Below are 13487 nucleotides of genomic sequence, written 5' to 3' on the forward strand. Positions count from 1 at the left end.
GGGTTTTAGCATTTTTGTAAACATCACAATGAAGGGCGGTGATTCATGTTTTCATTCTATTCTCAATACATGCAAAAAATTGAGATTTTAATTGAACTTTAACATAAATCTATGAAACGATACAAGTAAAACGACATTAAATTCGGCCGGGCCGAACTTTGGATACCCACCACCTCGGGTATATATGTTAACCCCCCCTTCGTCACAGTCCGATGAAAATTGGATATCTTATGCATTCAAATTCTGCACGGATATCAAATTTCAACAAAATCGGGTAATAAATAAAGCTTTTATGAGCTTCAGACCCTTCATTGGCAGATCGGGCTATTGGGTTGCCCAAAAAGTAATTGCGAATTTTTAAAAGAAAGTAAATGCATTTTTAATAAAACTTAGAATGAACTTTAATCAAATATACTTTTTTTACACTTTTTTCCAAAGCAAGCCAAAAGTAACAGCTGATAACCGACGGAAGAAAGAATGCAATTACAGTGTCACAAGCTGTGAAAAAATTTGTCAACGCCGACTATATGAAAAATCCGCAATTACTTTTTGGGCAACCCAATGTATGGCAGCTATATCTAAATATAGTCCGATCCAAACCATATTTGGAGCGGATGTCGGGAGACCTAAAGCTACCAACTGTTTTAAATTTCAGCGAAATCGGATAACAAATAGGGCTTTTATGAGCTTCAGACCCTTTATCGGGAGATCGGTCTATAGGGCAGCTATATCAAAATGTAGTCCGATCTGAACCATATTTCGGTCAGATGTTGGTACGCCGAAAAATACTCACTCTTTCAAATTTCAGCAAAATCGTATAAAAAATAAAGCTTTTATGGGCTTCAGACCCTTTATCGGCAGATCGGTCTATATGTCAGCTATATCTGAATATAGTCCGTTCTGAACCATATTCAAGTTCGAAGATGAGAGGCCTGAAGCTACTCACTTTTTCAAATTTCAGTAAAATCGGATAAAAAATAAAGCATTTATGGGCATTATACCCTTTATCGGTAGATCGGTCTATATAGCAACTTTATCCAAATATGGTCCGATCTGAACCATATTTCGGTCAGATGTTGGTACGCCGAAAAATACTCACTCTTTCAAATTTCAGCAAAATCGTATAAAAAATAAAGCTTTTATGGGCTTCAGACCCTTTATCGGCAGATCGGTCTATTTGACAGCTATATCTTTATATAGTGCGATGTGAACCATGTTTGGGTCCTATGTAAGAAGGCCAAAAACTACCCAATTTTTCAAATTTCAGCGAAATCGGTTAAAAAATAAAGTTTTTATGGGCTTCAGACCCTTTATCGGGAGATCGGTCTATATGGCAGCTATATCTGAATATAGTCCGATCTGAACCATATTCAAGTTCGAAGTTGAGAGGCCTGAAGCTACTCACTTTTTCCAATTTCAGCAAAATCACACCCTTTATCGGGCGATCGGTCTATATGACAGCTATATCTAAGTATAGGTCGATCTGAACCATACTTAGGTCAGATGTGGGGAGGCTTCAAATAGCCCACTGTTTCAAATTTCAGCGAAATTGGGCAGTAAATAAAGCTGTTTTGGGCTTTAGACCCTTTATCGGTTTCCATTTCCAGCAACATCGGATGAAAAATATATTTTTTTTGGGCACCAGATCCTTTATCGGAAAATCGGTCTATATAGCATCTATATCCAAATTAACCAGCGTGCATCAAAAAGACGTATCTTTGCCAAATGTCAGCTCATTATCTAAAATTTTGAAGCCTGTAGAGTGATTACAACAGACGGACGGACAGACAGACAGACAGATAGACGTATAGACGGACAGACATACGGACATCCTTAAATCGTCTTAGAATTTCACGACGATCCAAAATATATATACTTTGTAGGGTCAGAAATTTATATCTCCATGTGTCGCAAACTGTATGACTAAATGAACATAACCCCTATCCTAAGGTGGTGGGTATAAAAATCGGATGTCCTATAATGTATTGAAACTAATGGACGACGGCAATAATGACGGTACTTAGCAGCACCAACAACAGCACAGTTTGCGAATAGTGGGATGTTTCGTATACGGAGTAGTGGTTGCAGTCACGGACAATCAGCGATATCGAGTGAAGAGTCTCAATGAGAAGCCGTGCGGCACTGGCTCTTGCTTAAATACTGAGTGCCTTAGAAACCACATAAGAGGCTACTTTGGCGCAGAGGTTAGCTTGTCCGCCTATGACGCCGAAAGCATGGGTTCAAATCCTGGCGTGAACAACAAAACATTTTCAGAGGTAGTTATTCCCTTACTAATGCCGGCTACATTTGTTAGGTATCCCGCCATGTTAAATCTATTCTCTACCAAGTGGTGTCGCTATGCGGCACGTCGTTCGGACTCGGCATAAAAAGGAGGCCCCTTATCATTGAGCTTAAACTTTAATCGGACTGCGCTCATTGATATTGGAAAACTATCTCCTGTTCCTTAATGAAATGTTCATTAGAAATTTTGTAGTAGTAGCCTATGATACTCGACAAGGCGAGTTATTGGCCCGCTTTAATAACCAATGGCCATAACATTCCAGGGGCAATCAGTACTATAGACCGCAATGAGCTTCCTTGATTAACTTTTATATGACTTTAGTAGTAGCCTATGACACTTGATATGACAAGGCGAGTTATTGGCCCCCTTTAATAACCAATGGCCTTAACATTCCTGGGGCGATCGGTACTATAGAGCGCAATGAGCTTCTTTGAACGACTATTTATACCCTCCACCATAGGCTGGGGGTATACTTATTTCGTCATTCTGTTTGAAACTCCTCGAAAAATTCGTCTAAGACCTCATAAAGTACATCTATTGTTGATCATCATGACATTTTAAGTCGATCTAGCCATGTCCGTTCGTACGTCAGAATGTCGAAAGCTACTTTCGAAGGATTAAAACTATCCACTTGAAATTTGGCACAAATACATCTTATTATTGTAGCTTATTATTATGCTGCCATATAAACCGATTTTGTATCTTGACTTTTTGAGACACTAGAGGCCGCAATGCTTATCCGATTTGGCTGAAATTTTAGTGAATCGACCAACAGAATGGGTTCCGCAGAAATCTCTCTACGGGCGACCTCATGGAACTTCTGTCGGAACGTTGGAGTCGCTCAATCCACCAATTTGGTGTGAGTAAGGTTGTGGCTCTGGATATCTCCAAGGCATTTGATAGAGTCTGACACGGTGCACTACTATCAAAGCTTGTTGCATTTGGTATCGGTAATGGCTTCGTTCGATTTATTTCGAGCTTTCTCAGAGATCGCACTATTCTAGTCGTTATAGATGGGTTCTCATCCAATGAACACAAATTGACCGCAAGTGTACCCCAGGTCTCTGTTCTGTTGGGTCAGACATCGAATCCGATCTACTCATTTGCGGATGACAGTAATCTCTGGACGATACACACTGCCACGATTTGCTGGCCATTTCTGAGTGGGGTCGAATGAATCGAGTAGATTTTAATGCACGGAAGACTAGTTGTTGCCACACAAACGATTTACTGACCCATTACGATCATCCTTGTCTGCCAATGGTGTAGATGTCAAGCAATCAGAAGTTCTTGATGTTCTGGGTATGAAAATACAAAGTGATGTCCGTAGGGCTAAACATGTATATGAAGTGTCGAAAGAAGCATGCAAGTGTTTAGGCTTCCTTAAACGGTGTAAGAATTACTTCACTCCGTCTGATCTTCTTAACATCTACAACCACTTTCATAAGGCCGAAATTGGAGTACAACTCACATGTATGGGCTGGAGCTTCAAAATCATCCCTGGAGCTACTGGACCGTGTACGCTGTTCTATCGGTACATTCATGGTGTGTGTTCGTCTGATATTCGTCTTCTTATTCCTGATGTAAGGTTGTATGTTAGGGATACTATGCAGGAACTCACACCCGTTTGTAATTGATTGGATAGCGGACCGCACAACGCATTATAGAGAGAATACTATTACGCCCGAACCGTTCGTATGTGGAATCGACTTCCGGCTAATGTTTTTCCCACCCACTTTGACATCCAAAGATTTAAGACAAATGTCAATAAGCACTACATCCTTTCCCCCATGTTGTGTTATGACTTCCAATAACTATGCTAAGTTAGGTCCAAATCGGTCCATAACCTGATATAGCTGCCATATAAATAGATCTTGGGTCTTGACTTCTTGACCCACTAGAGGGAGCAATTCTTAACCGATTTGAATGAAATTTCGCACGAAGTATTTTGATATGATATCCAATAACTGTGCCAAGTATCATTCAAATCGGTTCATAACCTGATATAGCTGCCATATAAACCGATCTTGGGTCTTGACTTCTTAAGTCTCTAGAGGGCGCAATTCCTATCGGATTGTAATGAAATTTTGCACGACGTGTTTCGCTATGACTTTCAATAACTGTGCTCAGTTAGATCCAAATCGGTGCATAACCTGATATAGCTGTCATATAAACCTCTATGGAGTCTTGACTTCTTGAGCCTCTAGAGGGCGCAATTATTATCCGATTTGGCTGATTGTTTGCATGGCGTGTTTTATTATGATAGCCAATAACTGTGACAAATATAGGTTAAATTGGTGGATAACCTGATATAGCTGCTATATTAACCCAACTTGGATCTTGACTTCTTAACATTCTAGAGGGCGCAATTATTATCCGATTTGGCTGAAATTTTGAACACCGGCTTCTCTTATGGCTTTCAACATACGTGTAAAATATGGTCTGAATAGGTCTATAGCTTGTTACAGCTTCTATATAAACCAATCTCCCTATTTTACTTCTTGAGCCCCTAAAGGATTCAATTCTTACTCGAATTGGCTGAAATTTCACACAATGACTTCTACTATGGTCTCCAACATTCTATTCTATTATGGTCCGAATCGGAGCAGAACTTGATATAGCTCCCATAGCACAGCAATTATTTTCTTTTATCCTTTGTTGGTCTAAAAAGAGATACCGAGAAAAAAACTCGACAAATGCAATCCATGGTAGAGGGTACATAACATTCGGCCTGGCCGAGCTTACCACACTTTTACTTGTTCAAATATTTATGAGCTTAGTTGAGTTATGGACCGATATGGACCTTACCTGTCATGTCTGTTATAATTTCAGCCATGCTTATAATTTCAAATCGGATAGTATTTGCGACCTCTAGTGGCTAAAGAAGTCAAATTTGGCGATCGGTTTATTTGGCACCTATACCTAAAAACTTAGCTCACATATCGCTAGAGGCATACCCACAGATTCCAGTATCCCTGGAATGTGTAGGGTAGTTCCTAGTCTCGCAAGCTCAACCGCTTTACAATTCCCTGGGAAAGGGACGAGCCTTTTATCGAATATATTACAAGTCGCAATCTGACAATTTGTAATAAAGGAAATAAACCGACCTTTATTACCAAAAACAGATACAAAAGGGTGATTTTTTTGAGGTTAGGATTTTCATGCATTAGTATTTGACAGATCACGTGGGATTTCAGACATGGTGTCAAAGAGAAAGATGCTCAGTATGCTTTGACATTTCATCATGAATAGACTTACTAACGAGCAACGCTTGCAAATCATTGAATTTTATTACCAAAATCAGTGTTCGGTTCGAAATGTGTTCAAATTTTGACAAATTTTGTTCAGCGATGAGGCTCATTTCTGGTTGAATGGCTACGTAAATAAGCAAAATTGCAGCATTTGGAGTGAAGAGCAACCAGAAGCCGTTCAAGAACTGCCCATGCATCCCGAAAAATGCACTGTTTGGTGTGGTTTGTACGCTGGTGGAATCATTGGACCGTATTTTTTCAAAGATGCTGTTGGACTCAACGTTACGGTGAATGAACACATTTCGAACCGAACACTGATTTTGGTAATAAAATTCAATGATTTGCAAGCGTTGCTCGTTAGTAAGTCTATTCATGATGAAATGTCAAAGCATACTGAGCATCTTTCTCTTTGACACCATGTCTGAAATCCCACGTGATCTGTCAAATACTAATGCATGAAAATCCTAACCTCAAAAAAATCACCCTTTAGATGTCACCTTTGTATCGATATAAGCGGAAGGATATGCGACTGGCAAGTGTTGGATGGCCACAACTTCTCTGATCATCGTTGTATTAGTTTCAGCCTTGGCGATAATACTGCAGAAGTTGTCCCTCGGCTAGACAGAAGAAAGACGGATTGGGATAAATTTTGGCGCACACATTCTGCACAACTATCCCTTCTAGATCATAAAAGGAAGTGGAAACTGTGGAGAACATAGACGTAGTCAAGCCAAGCGGATCACGAAGGCCCTGAATGACTCGCTTTTGTCAGCATGTCCTAGTGCCAAGCCAAGGGGCAAATAGTGACCACCATGGTGGAGCCCAGAACTGGTTTGTCTAAGAAAGCACTGTAGAAAACTCTTCAAAAGGGCGAAAGTCATAAGGCGCACCACACGATTGGCATGTCCATAAGGCTGAGCTAAGAAAATATAAGGGCAAGCTGAGAGAGGCTCAAAACAAATCCTGTATGGAAATCTGTAGCTCCATGGAGGATACATCTGAGGCCTCTAGCTTAAGGAAGATTCTGTCCTCGAGACCTATTATGGTGGGGTATATTCAGGAGGCACAGAATGTTTGGACAATGTCTAGTGAGGAAATACAAGAACTTCTCTTTAATACACATTTCCCGGGAAATTGTCCAATGGATAACGTGGCGCCAAAAGATTGATTGAAACTAGCATGCATTCGTAGCAGGTTATTAGGGAAATTGTGTCCGTGCCGAAAATCCTTTGGGCGATGAAATGTTTCGACCCCTTTAAGTCGCTACGCCCTGATGATGGCCTAAGAAAGATTCTCTCCTCGAGACCAATTACGGTGGGGTATATTCAGGAGGCACAGAATGTTTGGACAATGTCTAGTGAGAAAATACAAGAACTACTCGTTAATACACATTTTCCGGGAAATTTTCGTGGCGCCAAGAGATTGATTGAAACTAGCATGCATTCGTAGCAGGTTATTAGGGAAATTGTGTCCGTGTCGAAAATTCTTTTGTGATGAAAAGTTTCGACCCCTTTAAGTCGCCACGCCCTGATGATGTATCATTGGCTGGATGACAAACTATGTCCGACAGACTGACTCATTGGCTTAGATTTACTCTGCTTATATCAGCATGTGACATATATTTGTGGGATGGAGGGACTTTCATTTTTATTCCAAAAGCAGAAAAACCTTACCACACGAAGGGGAAAGATTTTCGTACTATTAGTCTGTCATGCTTTATGCTGAAGACTTTAAAGAGAATACATACCTGGTCGCCTACATAGAGGGTTCTCTCGCTGTTAGGGAATACACAAAGGTAGCATATCTTGACATTGAAGGTGCCCTCAATATTGTAAAACCGACATCAATCATGAAGGAGCTGGAGTTCCCTTCATATGGGCATTCTAAAATTATATGGCCTGGTCTAGACTTGAAGAGGTCTACCGCTTTACTGTCGTTTACTGACAGGCCAATTTCTGGTCGAAAAATCTACTGACAAAGTGAAGGTTGCAAGTAAAGAGTTTTGCAAAAGCTGTGAGGACGTCGAGGAAGAAGAGACTGTAGACGATTTACTGTTTGTGTCCCGCAATGGCAGTCAGAAAGAGTTCCATTTTAAGATTCCATTTCTCTGAGAACTCGCTTATCGAAACCTCCTTACAAAATCCTTTCGTTTCATCCGTTTATCCTTTCAACCAACCAATGGAAATATCAGCTTTGTTAACATCCGAAAGCTATGTAAAGCCAGCACCAAACAGTAACATCGATTTTATAACTTTTATATAGACCAAAGACCATTTTCATTTTTCCAAAAGGAAACAAAGATTAGTTCAACAAAATCTATTTTATATTGGGTTGCCCAAAAAAGTAAATGCGGATTTTTCATATAGTCGGTTGACAAATTTTTTCACAGCTTGTGACGCAGTTATTGCATTCTTTCTTCTGTCACTTATCAGCTGTTACTTTTAGCTTGCTTTAGAAAAAAAGTGTAAAAAAAGTATATTTGATTAAAGTTCATTCTAAGTTTTATTAAAAATGCATTTACTTTCTTTTAAAAAATCCGCAATTACTTTTTGGGCAACCCATATATTTAAATTATTTTTTTTTTCCCACAAAATTGCCGAATTTTAGTTTTTTTTCGTGTTATTTAAATACATTTCTTTTCGTTGTCACCTTTGAAATTTGTTGAGAACTTTCTTAGTTTTCATTTCATGTGATTTTTTTTAACTTAGATATCAGCATGTCTGTTTTTTCATCCTGGAGGTACTGCGTACAGGCATTCTATCTTTGCTGTAAATTAAGGTCTTGTTCAAATTCTATAATTCCTTTATCCATAACTTTTCTTGTCCTGTCTTCTCTGACATTTTTATGCTTCTTTATTCTGTTTTAGCAAAGCCTAGACAACAGTGTTGAAATACGCTGTGGCATAAAACTAGGCAAACGGAACCAAAGGAAAAAAATCTGACTGTCTGTTCGTTTGCAATTTGTTGTGCTTAAGCTATGTACAGCCTATGGTATGTTTAAAGAGACTGCGAAAAAAGAAGCCTCCAAGCAAGACAGAAAAATAAATTAAATGTAAGTGAAAAGTTATTGGAGACCTTGAGGCATTATTAATGGCTTTGATGTGGATAATTAGTTTGAGTACTCTGCCGGGTTTAAGTGGTGGGGGTAGAAAAAAAAATCAATAATTAAGGATGCAGTGAAGGACATTACAAACTAAGGACACATTTGCTGATGCGCAGCGATGCTTGCAAAATGCGTTTAAGAGGATTAGAAAATATTTTTCAAATCATGTAATACAGAAAATGGACAAAACTAGGAAATATGGTAGAAGATGAAATTTTTAGACCCAAAAACCTTGTTAAGCATAGTTTGGCTACAAGTTGTATATTTAGCAAATCTCTTTGAATTTTTGATTTTAAAGCAAAATTAAGACAAAATTTTTGTTTAAAGAAAAAAACAAGTAAAAACGTGTTAAGTTCAGCCATGCCGAAGTATGGATATCCTGCACCATGGATAACTACCATCCAAACTCCACTATCATATCCATAGTTATGTCTAAATAGGGGCTTGTCTGGATCACAATATTGGGTTGCCCAAAAAGTAATTGCGGATTTTTCATAAAGTCGGCGATGACAAATTTTTTCACAGCTTGTGACTCTGTAATTGCATTCTTTCTTCTGTCAGTTATCAGCTGTTACTTTTAGCTTGCTTTAGAAAAAAAATGTAAAAAAAGTATATTTGATTAAAGTTCATTCCAAGTTTTATTAAAAATGCATTTACTTTCTTTTTGGGCAACCCAATGCATTCAGATCGCTAGAACTCTTATGCAAGTAATAGTTTCAGCGAAATCAGGCTATAAATACGCTTCCTGTGGGATTAAGACACGAAATTGCGACATCGGTCTATATGACAGCTACGACGAACAGACACACGGACATCGTTAAATCGCCTCAGAATTGTACGATGATCCGAAATATTGGGTTGCCCAAAAAGTAATTGCGGATTTTTCATATAGTCGGCGTTGACAAATTTTTTCACAGCTTGTGACTCTGTAATTGCATTCTTTCTTCTGTCAGTTATCAGCTGTTACTTTTAGCTTGCTTTAGAAAAAAAGTATATTTGATTAAACGAACGACACTTGCTATTGATTGCAACTTAGCGAATAAGCTCATTTTTTGCTTAATGGGTACGTAAATAAGCAGAATTATCGATTTTGGAGTGAAGATCAGCCAAAAGCAATGCAAGAGCTACCAATGCATTCAGAAAAAGTCAGGGTTTGGTGCGGTTTATGTGCTGGTGGCATCATTGGACCGTACTTCTTCAAAGATGATGCGAATCGTAATGTAACTGTGAATGGTGAGCGCTACCGTGAAATGACATTCGACGTTTTTTTTGCCCAGAATGCAAAAAATTGACTGCATGGCATGTGGTTTCATCAAGACGGCGCCACATGCCACATAACACGCTTAAAAATGAAGTTATTGAGAGGCGAGTTTGGTGAACATTTTATTTCTCGTTCGGGACCGGTCAATTGGCCGCCTAGAAAAAAGAAAAGCTCGCTTCAATTGAAGCATTGGAAAACAACATTGAAGCATTTATTCGTGAGATATCGCCCGAAATGCTTATGCCAAAATTGGAGTAAGCGGATGGACCATTTGAGGCGCAGTCACGGTCGGCATTTGCATGAGATAATCTTCAAACATTAAATTATATGAACCGTACTATCGATTCAAATAACTTTGGAACTTTACGTGTTTTTTTCTTTAACTTTCCTATAGCTCTTAAAAAATCACCCTTAATATACTTTATAGAGTCGGAAATTGATATTTTCATGTGTTGCAAATGGAACGACTAAATGAATAAACATTTTATCCTATGGTGGTGGGTATAACAAATAAAAGCCGGCCGGACTGAATCTTATATAGCCTCGACAACGGATCACATTTGTCCAGTGGTTTGAATAACTTTTTCAAATACATACCAATGAGCTTTATCAAGCTACTGACCTATATGGACCGTACTTGTCATAGCTGTAACAAGTCTTAGGAAAACACCACCTCCAAAATTTCAGGCAAATCGACTAAAGCATTGCGCCCTCCAGAGGCTCACAAAGTCAAATTGGGAGATCGGTTTATATGGCAGCTATAACAGATAATGAACCGATTTAGATCATACTGGGCATAGTTGATGGAAGTCATACCAAAACGACATATCCAAAACTTCAGTCAAATAAGATAAGAATTACACCTCTAAAGGTTCCAGAAGTTAATTCGGGAGATCGATTTATAAGGCAGCTATATCAGGTTATGAACTGATATAGCCGCCTTGGCAGCCGGTTGCACGTAGCGGATTGGCCCGATGGGGTCTTTCATCGGCAAGGGCTGCTGCCTCAGTCTACAACACACGGCTACAACAACAACAACAACATATTATAACGACATGTGCAAAATTTCAACCAAATTGGATAAGAATTGCGCCCTCTAGCTGCTCAAGAGGTCTAATCGGGAGATCGGTTTATATATGGCAGCTATATCAGGTTAAGGACTGATTTAGACCATACTTGGCACATTTGTTGGAAGTCATACCAAAACGCCACATACAAAATTTCAGCCAAATCGGAAAGGAAGTTGTTGGAAGTCATGACAAAGCACCACGTACAAAAATTCCAAATCGGATAGAAATTGCGCCCAGTAAAGACCGGTTTAAATGGCAGCTATATCAGGTTATGAACCGATTTAGATCATATTGGGCACAGATGTTGGAAGTCATACCAAAACGACATATCCAAAATTTAAGCCAAATACGATAAGAATTACGTCCTTAAAGACTTAAGAAATCAAACCGGGAGATCGGTTTAAATCGCGGCTATATCAGGTTATGGACTTATTTAGACCATACTTGACACAGTTGTCATATCATAACGACATGTTCAAAAATTCAACCAAGACAGAAAAGGATTGCAACCACTAAAGTTTCAATAACTCTAATCAAGAGATCGGTTTATATGACAGCTATATCAGGTTATCAACTAATTAAGATCATACTGGGCACAGTTGTTGGAAGTCATAGAGCATTTCAGACGTTTTTAATTCTACGGGACAAACAAACAAACCAAGTCTCATATAGTCATGATGGGTCATATGTCCATTTGGGGAGTTGTGTTGACTCCCTACACTTCGATCTGACTTTATATGTCAGATTCGTAATCTACGCCCGAATACCTTTTATTTAAGGCTCATATTGCTATGGACGTTCAATTTGTCTGCTTTTAGAAGTTTTGAGGTTAGGGCGACTTTCTGGGTACTTGGACTCGATTTCTAATATCATATTCGTACTCTACTCTTCAATACCTTTCAGTTGATATCCATATTGTCCTTATCGGTCCACTTTAGATTTTGGGTGGTTGAAAATGGGGTAGGGGTCGGGTGAGGGTCCGCCCCCTTCCGATATAAACAATTTATAAAGCCCATTCCTTCTTCCTGACTATATTCGTAGTCTACTCCCGAATACTCTTCATTTGAGTCCCATATTGTAAGGCTCGTCCAATAAACCTATTTTAGGGTGTTTTGGGGTTGGGGCGGCCCCCTAGTTACTTCGACCCAATTTTTAATATGAAATTCGTACTCTACTCCTGAATACCTTTCATTTGAGTCCCATATTGTCTTGATCGGTACACTTTTATTTTTGGGTACTACTTTTAGGGTAAGGGGGAGGGTCCGCCCCCTACCGATATCAACAAATTATAAAGCCTATTCCTTCTTCCTGACTATATTCGTAGTCTACTCCCGAATACCTTTCATTTGAGTCCCATTTTGTAAGGCTTCTCCAATAAACCTATTGTAGGGTGTTTTGGGGTTGGGGCGGCCCCCAGTTAACTTGGTCCCAATCTTTAATATAAAATTCGTATTCTACTCCTAAAAACCTTTCATTTTGAGTGCCATATTGTCTTGATCGGTACACTTTTATTTTTGGGTACTACTTTTGGGGTAAGGGGGAGGGTCCGCCCCTTCCGATATCAACAAATTATAAAGCATATTCCTTCTTCCTGACTGTATTCGTAGTCTATTCCCGAATACCTTTCATTTGAGACCCATATTGTAATGTTGGTCAAATAAACCTAATCTATTGTGTTTTGGGGTTGGGGCGGCCCCCAGTTAGCTTGGATCCAATCTTTAATATGAAATTCGTACTCTACTCCTGAATACCTTTCATTTGAGTCCCATATTGTCCTGATCGGTACACTTTTATTTTTGGGTACTACTTTTAGGGTAAGGGGGAGGGTCCGCCCCCCTTTTGATATCAAAGTTATATAGCCTATGTTTCCTTTCAGACCATCATACACATTTTGTGAAAATATTAAGGTAGTCGGTTCAGCCGTTTGTGAGTCTATACCGAACAAACAGACATTTTTTTTCCTCCACCATAGGATGAGGGTATAATAATTTCGGCATTCCGTTTGTAACACCTCGAACAATTCGTCTTAGACCCCATTAAGTGTATATAGTCTTGATCGTCATGACATTTTAAGTCGATCTAGCCATGTTTGTTCGACTGTCCGTCCGTCCGTCTGTCGAAAGCATGATAACTTTCCAAGGAGTAAAGATAGGCGCATGCAATTTTGCGCAAATTCTTCCTATCAGCGCCATATCGGTCCATGTTTTGATATAGTACCTTATAAACCAATCTTGGATTTTGACTTCTAGCGCCACTAGAGGGCGCACTTCGCAACCGATTTGGCTGAAATTTTGCATGAGGTGTTTTGTGTATGACTTCAAAGAAATGTGCAAAGTATGGTTAAAATCGGTCCATAACCTGATATAGCTGCCAGATAAACCGATCTTGGATCTTGACTTCTTGGACCACTAGAGGGCGCAATTCGCATCCGATTTGGCTGAAATTGTGAATTAAGTGTTTTGTTATGACTTCCAACAACTGCGCTAATTATGGTTCAAATC

The 13487-nt window shown here is 39.2% G+C and overlaps 1 protein-coding gene across 5 annotated transcripts in view; it reads right to left on the bottom strand.

The window, feature by feature from the left end:
- The window catches only part of LOC106086998 (neural-cadherin), a 535030-nt gene that overhangs the window by 307315 nt on the left and 214228 nt on the right, over window positions 1-13487 (bottom strand). The gene's annotated exons all lie outside the window — the stretch shown is intronic.

This window comes from Stomoxys calcitrans, chromosome 3 (genome assembly GCF_963082655.1).
Source record: "Stomoxys calcitrans chromosome 3, idStoCalc2.1, whole genome shotgun sequence".
In the NCBI taxonomy this organism is placed as follows: Eukaryota; Metazoa; Arthropoda; class Insecta; order Diptera; family Muscidae; genus Stomoxys; species Stomoxys calcitrans.